Below are 9,947 nucleotides of genomic sequence, written 5' to 3' on the forward strand. Positions count from 1 at the left end.
GAGGGGCGGTGGGGCCCGCGTGACAGTGGCGAGGTGCGTGGGGGCGCACTGGCGTTGGGCACGGTGGGTTGAGTGCGCGGGGGAGGCTGAGGGGTGGGGCTCGCCGGACCTGGGCCCGGGGCGTCAGTGGCGGTGGGGTGGGACGGCGTGGGTGGAGGGCGTGGGCGGGGCGGGGATTGGGGTTTCGGGGGGAGGGCGGGGAGGGAGCGCGGCAAGGCGAAAGTGGAGGGGTGCGGCGGGGCGAAATGACCCTACTGCCCTTGCTTCAGATTGGACTTGGGTCTCCCCTCCATCCCTGCTGTGAAATTTCTTTTTACCGCCCTCGATGGATGGCAGGCTAATCTAGGGGTTCACAAGTCCTAAGACTTTTTCTAGTCCCTATAAAAAAAGTCCCTCCCGTTTGATTCCTAGGGACTTTTTCTAGTCTCTGGGACTAAAAAGTCCCTGAACCAAACACCCCCTCTATCTGGCAGGCAGGGAGGGGGGTGAATGGGATGGGCTGCATCAATCTTCGCGCCGTGGAAACTCCCCAAAATCCTCTGGGTAATCAGGTGATCCCAAACCTGATCCTCCGGTAAGGTAAAAAAAACTTTGGAGAGGTCACAGATGTTTTTTTGTTTGCAATGTATTATGAAGAAGAAGAAAAAACTATTTCACATAATTTCCCATGCGTTGCGGCGGACGGAAATATCCCGTGATTTGCCTGCCCATGCTAATGCGATTGTGTAAACAAGTATTTGGCCAGGGGATGGCCAGCATAAACCAGTATATGATCTTATTTTGGTTGATGAGATGGGATGTGGGCTGACAGGGGATGGCCAGCATCAATTTTGGTGCCATGGGTGTGCCTGCTGGTCTGATCCCAAACCTTCTCCTCCGGGTAAGGTGAAAACTTTGGAGAGATTACAAATGTATGTACAAAATAAAAATAAAATGTTCGTGTGTTGCGATGGATGGAGATGTCCCGTGATTTGCCTGCCCATGCTAATGCGATTTGTGTAAATGAGTGCTTGCCCAATGAGATCTTGCGCGTGATTTTATCTGTCCACATAAACTAGTATAGTATCTTGCTAATTTTTTTTTTGTTAAGTGTTTTGCCGGTTGCCAAAGAAAACGTGATTTTGTTTGGTATAAGTCGACAAAGGTGGGCCGGTTAAGGCGGGTTTCCAAGAAGAATCGGTGGGGAATGTATAACATGTGCACCGTCCGCCCTAAATTAGTTGTCCCGGATCTGTTTGGATATGGATGTATGTACACATGTTTTTGTGTCAGGTGCATCCGTATCTCGGGAAGAGCCATGGCCCTAGCTCAACCCCTGCTAGGGCGGTCCCTGGGGAGGGGGGATCTAGGGGAGGCGGCGTACAAACGTACAATCCCCGGCTTGCCCCTGACAGTGTCGTCCCTGGGGAGGGGTGATCCAGGGGAGGCGGCGCACAAACGTACAATCCCCGGCTCGCCCCTACTAGTGTCGTCCCTGGGGAGGGGAGGCGGTGGGCGACGTGCACACGGCTAATCCCCAACTCTCATTTAATGCTAGGATTTAATAGTAAAGACAAGCAAGTAAAACGGAATAGGAAGAATGAAATTAATATAAGGTGCTATAAAAGTAGGACCATCGTCGCCGGAAAAAAAACTAATGTGAATTTATGGTGGAAGCATACAAAGTAAAAATTGGCAGAAAGAGGACCAGGATCGAAACAAACAAATGCGGTAAAGTTAATTAAGATGGTAAAAAAATCATGGTACGTACATTTCGGTGTCGACAAGGAGAGGATCAGGCGATGGACATGTGGTTGTCACTAGGACCGTTCCCTTCCAATCTGACCATGGGATTTACGCGCAGTCACACTGCCTTCCTCGATCAGATTTGACTCGACGACGGGGATCTTTACCTCACTAATGTTTCCTTTTGACCTGACCATGAGATTTCCAGGCAACTCCTCGATCTGGCTCGACGATGGATGGCTTGAGTTTAGTAATATTTCCTTCCAACCTAACCATCAGATTTTTTTTTTCGGAAAGGGGACTCCCCGGCCTCTGCATCAGAACGATGCATACGGCCACACCTAACCATCAGATTTGGAGAACAAAATTAACATGCTAGAAATAGGAACAAGGTCCGACGAAAAAAAGGAGGTAAAGTTATGTTTGGGAAAAAAACTAAGCTACATATACATCACCGTTGAGAATGACAGGAAAAAAAGAAGTCAGAGAAGACAGAGAAATGACAGGAAAAAATGGCGGACATTCTCATGGTTGTCGTTACAACGGTAGGAGTGTTCTCCTTCCAGCCCGACCATGAGATTTCTGCGCAAATGATCAACCTTCCTGAACTGGGTCTGGCTCTGTGACAGAGGAGCTTGTCCTTTGACGAAGCATAAATGATCAAACTTTCTCGATTGGATCTGGCTCGGAAACAGACTTTCTCGATTGGATCTGGCTCGGAAACAGAGGAGCTTGCTCTTTGGCGGAGCGAGATTTTCTACGCAAACGATGAACCTTCCTCATTGATCTAGCTCGCGACGGATGAGCTTGCCCTTTGATGGAGCGAGATTTTCTACGCAAACGATCAACCCTCCTCGATTGGATCTGGCTCGGTGACGGATGAGTTGCTCTTTGGCGGCCGGATCAACCCTCCTCGATTGCATCTGGCTCGGTGACGAACGAGCTTGCTCTGCGCAAATGATCAACCCTCCTTGACTAGATCTGGCTCGGTGATGGATGAGCTGCTCTTTAGCGGAGTGAGATTTCCTGCGCAAACGATGAACCTTCCTCGATTGCATCAAGTTCGGCGATAGATGAGCTTGTCCTTTGGGAGCGAGATTTTCCGCGCAAACGACCAACCCTCCTCGATTCGATCTGGCTCGGTGACGTATGAGCTTGCTCTTGGTGGAGTGAGGTTTGCTGCGCAAACGATCAACCCTCACTGATTAGATCTGGCTCGGTGACAGAAAAACTTGCTCTTTGGGGGAGCTAGATTTTCTACGGAGATGATTAACCTTCTTTGGTTGGATCTGGCTCGGTGACGGATGAGTGTGCCCTTTGGCGGAGCGAGATTTTCTGCGTGAACGATCAACCTTCCTCGATTGGGTCTGGCTCGGCGAAGGATAAGCTTGCTCTTTGGCAAAGCAAAATTTCCTGCGCAAACGATGAACCTTCCTCGATTGGATCTGGCTCGACGACAGAGAAGCTTGCCCTTTTGGGGAGCTACATTTTCTGCGCAAATGATCAACCTTCCTCAACTGGATCCCTTCGGCGGAGCGAGATTTTTCGCGCAAACGATCAACCCTCCTTAATTGGGTATGGCTCGATGACAAAGGAGCTTGCTCTTTGGCAGAGTGAGATTTCCTACGCAACGATGAACCTTCCTCGATGGACCTGACTCGGTGACGAAAGAGCTTGCTCTTTGGCGGAACGAGATTTTATGTGCAAACAGTCAACCCTCCTTGATTAGATCTGGCTCGGTGACAGAAAAGCTTGCTCTGTGAGGGAGCTAGATTTTCTACGCAGATGATTAGCCTTCTTTGGTTGGATCTGGCTCAGTGACGGATGAGCATGCCCTTTGGCAGAGCGAGATTTTCTGCGCAAATGATCAACCTTCCTCGATTGGATCTGGCTCGGCGACAGATAAGCTTGCTCTTTGGCAAAGCGAAATTTCCTGCGCAAACGATGAACCCTCCTCGATTGGATCTGGCTCGGCGACAGAGAAGCTTGCCCTTTTGGGGAGCTACATTTTCTACGCAAATGATCAACCTTCCTCGATTGGATCTGGCTCAGAGATGGATGAGCTTGCCCTTTGGCGGAGCGAGATTTTCTGCGCAAACGATCAACCCTTCTCAATTGGATCTGGCTTGGTGATGGAGGGAGCTTGCTCTTTGGCAGAGCGAGATTTCCTGCGCAAATGATGAACCTTCCTCGATGGACCTGGCTTGGTGGCGAAAGAGCTTACCCTTTGGCGGAGCGAGATTTTCTGCGCAAACGACCAATCTTCCTCGACACGATATTTTCTGCACAAAGGACTAATCTTCCTCGATGCGAGATTTTCTGCGCAAATGATCAACCTTCCTCATCTGGGTCCGACTAGGGGACATTGGAGCTTACCCTTTGAAACAACAAGATTTTCTTTGCAAACGATCAATCTTCCTTGACTCGAGATTTTCTGGGCAAACGACCAACCTTCCTCATATGGATCTGACTCGACGACGGAGGAGCTTGCCCTTTGGCTTAGCAAGATTCTCTACGCGGGAGATCAATCTTCCTTGATTGGATCTGGCTCGGCGACGGAGGAGCTTGCCCTTTAACGGAGCAAGTCTTCTGCGCAAATGATCAACCTTCACCGATTAGATCTGGCTCAGCGACGAAGGAGCTTACCTTTGGCGGAGCGAGACATCTACGCAAAAGATCAACCTTCCTCTATTGGATCTGGCTCGGCGACGGAGGAGCTTACCTTTGGCGGAGCGAGATTTTCTACGCAAGCGACCAACCTTCCTCATCTGGATCTGACTCGGCGATGGAGGAGCTCTCCACTTGACATAGCAAGATTTTCTGCCCAAACGACCAATCTTCCTTGATTGGATCCGGCTCGGCGATGGAGGAGCTTTCCCTTTGGCGGAGCAAGACTTCTGCGCAAATGATCAACCTTCATCAATTAGATCTGGCACAACGATGGAGGAGCTTGCTCTTTGGCGGAGCGACACACATATGCTATCCTTGCTGCAGGGATGGTTTTACATCTCAAACGGCGGCAACGGTGGCGAGGGAGGGAGGAGATCTTGTATAGGTTTTCGTAGGTGGGGTACGAGCGGTGCGGGGTTCTTTTGGGATCCAGATGGTCTGCTTCATTGCTTTCCTCTTCCTCCTATTTGTAGCTTCATCGCGTTCACCATAAGAAGGAAAGAAGCAAGTTGGTAGGGCCCATTTGCCAGTGGTAACGTGTGCCATTCTGGATTGAAATTGGTTGGTGCTACACGTGTCGCGTGCATCGATGCCCTTCCACTCACGAGGAATGTGGCGGTGTGGGCCCTGCGTGTCGGTGATGTGAGAGTGTGACCTGTGCACGGAGTTGATGTTTGAGACATTTGGGAGAAGGTGGTAAAAAATGGTGTCAACGGATGACATTGCACGCCTTATGACAAGGCATGTCCCTACTCATATTCATTTTAGGGCATTCACATATAATCAAATGCCCCTTCTCAAGTACATCTCACATGTTTCTCCCAAGTAGTCATGTGTAGCGAGTTTTATTTCCTTCTTTCCCTTTCATGCATGTTTTCATCAACATTATATATCAATCACCATCGATCATTGTTCATGTCATGTGTTTCTCCTGCTTCGAACACACACAATTGAAAATACTCTCCAGACACTCATGTTCGGGTTGGATTGCGCGATAGAAAGTGTCATTTCCTCTTTCTCGGAGTTTTGCCATAAGTGCATGGCATCCCCTCACCATTGTATCCTCCATCTCGACAGTGTGACCATCTGGCGTAGCATCATTATTTATTCCTACTGCTAGCACGAGCAAGCCTTCGACTTGCCCCGTATATCATTTTCATTTTCCGTGTTTTTCTCTAACCTTTTCCTCATAAAATCCATGTGATCTAGTTGGATGTTGTGATATGTTTTTTTACCTATGAGTCCCCCCATCAAAATTGGGTGTTTTGAGCTGAAAGATTTTACTTATCGAAACAAATAATTGATGTGTGTGAGATGGAGATTATGGTTCTGGATTGGAAAGCCGCAATTATGTTGTTCAAATGTATTTGTGTTCGTTTTTTTCCCAATTAAAACCCCAAAACTATCGAGTAGATGGTTGTTAATCTCCATGTAGAATATATATTTTTCTTCACATCAAGTGAAAAGGTGTAGTTTTTTAGTTGAGATTGTTTAAGTTTGCACCTAGTATATCTGAAAATAGTTTTCAATCTTTTTATTTCGTTTTGGAAGTATGATGGGCCACATCCACCAAGGTTTTTTGTGCAAGTCCAAACCAAATTGCGACCACCAAGGATTTCGTGAAGGCCCGGACAAAATCAAATCACAATTTCCATGGGCGTCTTGCAGTGTAGTACGAGGCGACAATTACTCACTACATACCGAGTTTCTTTTCATTCTATTTTTTATCACCACGCATCCCACGTACATTACTACTTGCTTCTTGGGAAGGCTAGTACTTGAAAGTAATAATAAAAACATAACTTTTCATCATTGCCTGTATACATTATTACTCACCACAAATCACAATTTTTGAGTAGTATGTTGCATGTAATAATAGAAAACATCATAATGGAAACAAGCTAAAAAAAGAGTAGCAACATGTGTGACGTGTGATGATAAGGAAAATACAATAGAAACAAACCAAACAATAGCCTTCGTACAAGACGAGTAGTAACATACAAAATTACATTGGAAACAAGTAATGACTGTCCTACAGATAACAAATAATGTGTGATGATAAATTATTACGAAAGAAACAAAACAGAGTACTAGATTGCATAGTCATCATCTATCTATCCCTTATCTTTTTTGTTTCATGGAGCCAGGAGATAAGGATGATGACTACATAGTCATCATCTATCTTTTTCGTCAACCCATGGAGATTAAGATGACAAAGGATATGAAGATATATATGGATTAGTTAATCCTACACTATACACCAAAATCGTTTGGATGGATTACATGTCATTGCCTACTATTTTTCGGTGCGCACATGTTCTTCCATTTTGGCTTCACACCTATAGTGGGAAAGTGCACTTCGAACCTTTTTCCGGTTAGGTTACTACTCTCTACCAAACAACCTCTAGATTTCAATGCAGACAACCATGTTTCATCTTGATTTGAAGGCCATGATGGGCCACATCAACCAGCACGGAAATTGTGCAGACCCATGACATATGTAATCACAAAATCATGTGCATTTGCAACATATTACAAGGCAACAATCTACTACTCCTGCCAAACCCGCAAAAAGAAAGAATTTACTCACTTTGCTCCTAGCTTTTGTATACTAGTTAATGTGTACATTATCATGCTTATGATATGCAATTACATCGACAAAATGACATGCAGTGTGAATAACAATGTAATGGGAACAGACGTTGAAGCCCTATGTGGACTTGTGGAGTGAACGAGTGGCGATAAAAAAGATTAGAAGGAAAGAAAATGGGGTACTTACCTGCCTAGTCATCATCTAGTTTTTCGTCGTCTATTTGTTCCTCAAAGTCGCTTGTTTGGAAGGCTCAAAAGGAAGACGGAGGTGGCACGCATTATTGAACATACGAAAATGTCCATCATATAATTGTAATATTTTGTTGCGCATGAAACTGAATGTAGAGACTCTTGAAAGTGTGACGTGTTCCATATACCTCTCAAGCCTTACATGACAAAAAATACTTGGGGTATGCACTAAAAAAGGGTAGCTGGTGAGGCGAAGTCTAGCCAAATGTGTCTCGGTTAGTTTAGTTTTACAGTTGAGACCTCCACGTTCAATCTTCAGTACCATCATGTCAGCATCAGAAGGAAAAGCTGCATCAAAGTGGTCGTGCCGGAGTGGTTATCGGGCATGACTAGAAATCATGTGGGCTTTGCCCGCGCAGGTTCGAATCCTGCCGACCACGCTTTTTTTGTCGATGGCGGGCCACAGCACACGCCAATTAATTTTGTGCAGGCCCAGCCCGGTTTGTTTGCAGAATAAAGGCAACAATTATCCACTGTATATTCTTGGGTTTTGTGTGCATTTCTTTTTGGAGGGCAAAAGGCTATTACTCGGTTTTCTTTCCACTTTTTTTTTGCAAAAACGCATCCTATTTTTTCTTATAACTACAGGTCCCTTAGGTCTACCTTTTTTTAAGCGGAGGCAAAAGATTTGCCTAATCTAAAAAAAAATACTTCTCCAGTTAATTTACGGAAAAACGGATAAAAATCGTCACAGACTTTTTGAGTGATGAAGTACTTGTTTATTTTTCTACATTTTTCTTTGTTTTGGAGAGATATATGAACATAAAGACGATGACAACGATGATAGACATAGACAAACTAATCATACGCTCTAAGCCAAACTCACTCGGTTAGACTTCACTTCAACACCAACTTTTTTTCGTGCGCGTGTGCTCTTCCATTCCGCCTTCTCACCCACCAGATGGAAAATGCACTCTAGCTTTCCTTGGTTCTGTTACTACTCTATTGAGCAATCTCGTCGACCACATTTCATATTTGTTTGTAAGGTCAAGGCGGGCGACATCAGCTACCAAGGAAGTTGCTCCGACCCAACGCAATGCAATCACGTTTTGCATGTGCATTTTGAAGCACAATAGGATATGCTAGGAACGAATTTACTACCGTCCAAACTTGTGAGAAAAGAAAGGAGTCACTTATTTTGTTCCCTAATTTTTGGATAACACCAAGTAAGAATTTACTATCTTCCAAACTTGCAAGAAGAAAGAAGCTACTTACTTTGCCCCTAGATATCAACCAGACAATAGTGTACTATACTTACTTTGCCCTGGACTTCTGCTAGCATACCAACCAGACAATAATTTACTATTTTCCAAACTTGCAGAAAAAAAACGAGTCACTTACTTTGTCCCTAAATTCTGTAGATTAACCACAAGAATTTACGATCCTCCAAACTTACAAAAAGGAAGAAGTCACTTACTTTGCCCCTAAATTATGTAGATAAACCACAAGAATTTACCACCTTCCAAACTTATGAAAAGGAAGAAGTTACTTATTTTGACCCGGACTTTTGCATATCAACCAGACACACATTTACTATTTTCCAAATTTGTAAGAAAGGAGTTATTTTGCCCCAGACTTTTGTATACCGACCAGGCAAGAATTTACTCCCTTCCAAACTTTTAGAAACGTACTTTGCTCTTGATTTTTTTGTGCTCCACGATAGAGCTTGTAATTTACTATCTTCCAAACTTGGAAAAGAAATTAGTAACATATTTTGCTTCGGGTTTAGGTGTACCAACCAAGCAACTCCACCTTCTAAAATTGCAAAAGTTAAGGAGTTACTTCCTTCGCTCCAGACTTTTGTGGGCCAACCAACAAATGTGTTATCATGCTTACAAGATGCAATTGCATCGATCATGACAAATGATGTTAATAAAGGTAAAATGGAAAGATCGTCACATCCATACGTGACATGTGAATGAGTGATGATAAGAAGTATTTATAAGGAAACACAATGAAGTACTCATCCGCCTAGTCATCATCTATATTATCTTTGTATCTTTGTTCATAGGGGGCGTGTAGATATAGACTAACTCACAACTCCAAGACACACACATCCGACTGGACTTCACTACCTACTAGTTTTCATGTGCACATGTTCTTCCATTGGCTTCCCAGCTATCGTATGGAAATGCACTTTAGTCCTTTTTGGTCTGTTTACTACTCCCTACCGAACAATAATCTCCAAATACTAATCCCACCGACCACATTTAGTATTTGTTCTAAGGACACAATGGGCCATGTCAGGCACCAAGGGAGTTGTGCACCCATATATACATACAATTTTTCATGTGTGTTTGCATCATATTAGAAGCATTAATTTATATAAACAATCCTGAATAGAAATACATAAACAGCTCATCTATCTGGTAAATAAAACAAAGGCATGCATTTCGGTTATGGCATGATCTTCTCTCATATCTAATATCCACCCACGTGTTGGCTATGGAAAGAGATCATTGACAGATAACCTGTCTGTAAGAACTCGTGACATTTACTTGTGAAAATACCAATGGCAAGGCTTTTCGCAATGTAGCGTGATTCTGGAACAAGTACAATCATGGAAATTTGTATTTATGCTATATAGAAGGACTCTAAAAATTCCTAAACATATCTAATCCTTTTGATTTTAGTTACCTCCTTTCTATGTCCTATTTAATATTTTTATACAGTTCTTGGGCTAACCTACTTGTAAATTGCAAAATGGAGGG

The 9,947-nt window shown here is 44.3% G+C and overlaps 1 non-coding gene across 1 annotated transcript; it reads left to right on the plus strand.

Moving 5' to 3' along the window:
- The first annotated feature begins 7,534 nt into the window (after positions 1-7,534).
- Positions 7,535-7,616, plus strand: TRNAS-AGA (transfer RNA serine (anticodon AGA)). Its single transcript has one exon. It is a non-coding gene; the product is annotated as a tRNA-Ser (tRNA).
- The last annotated feature ends 2,331 nt before the right edge of the window (positions 7,617-9,947 follow it).

Source organism: Triticum aestivum, chromosome 1D, assembly GCF_018294505.1.
Source record: "Triticum aestivum cultivar Chinese Spring chromosome 1D, IWGSC CS RefSeq v2.1, whole genome shotgun sequence".
NCBI classification, from domain to species: Eukaryota; Viridiplantae; Streptophyta; class Magnoliopsida; order Poales; family Poaceae; genus Triticum; species Triticum aestivum.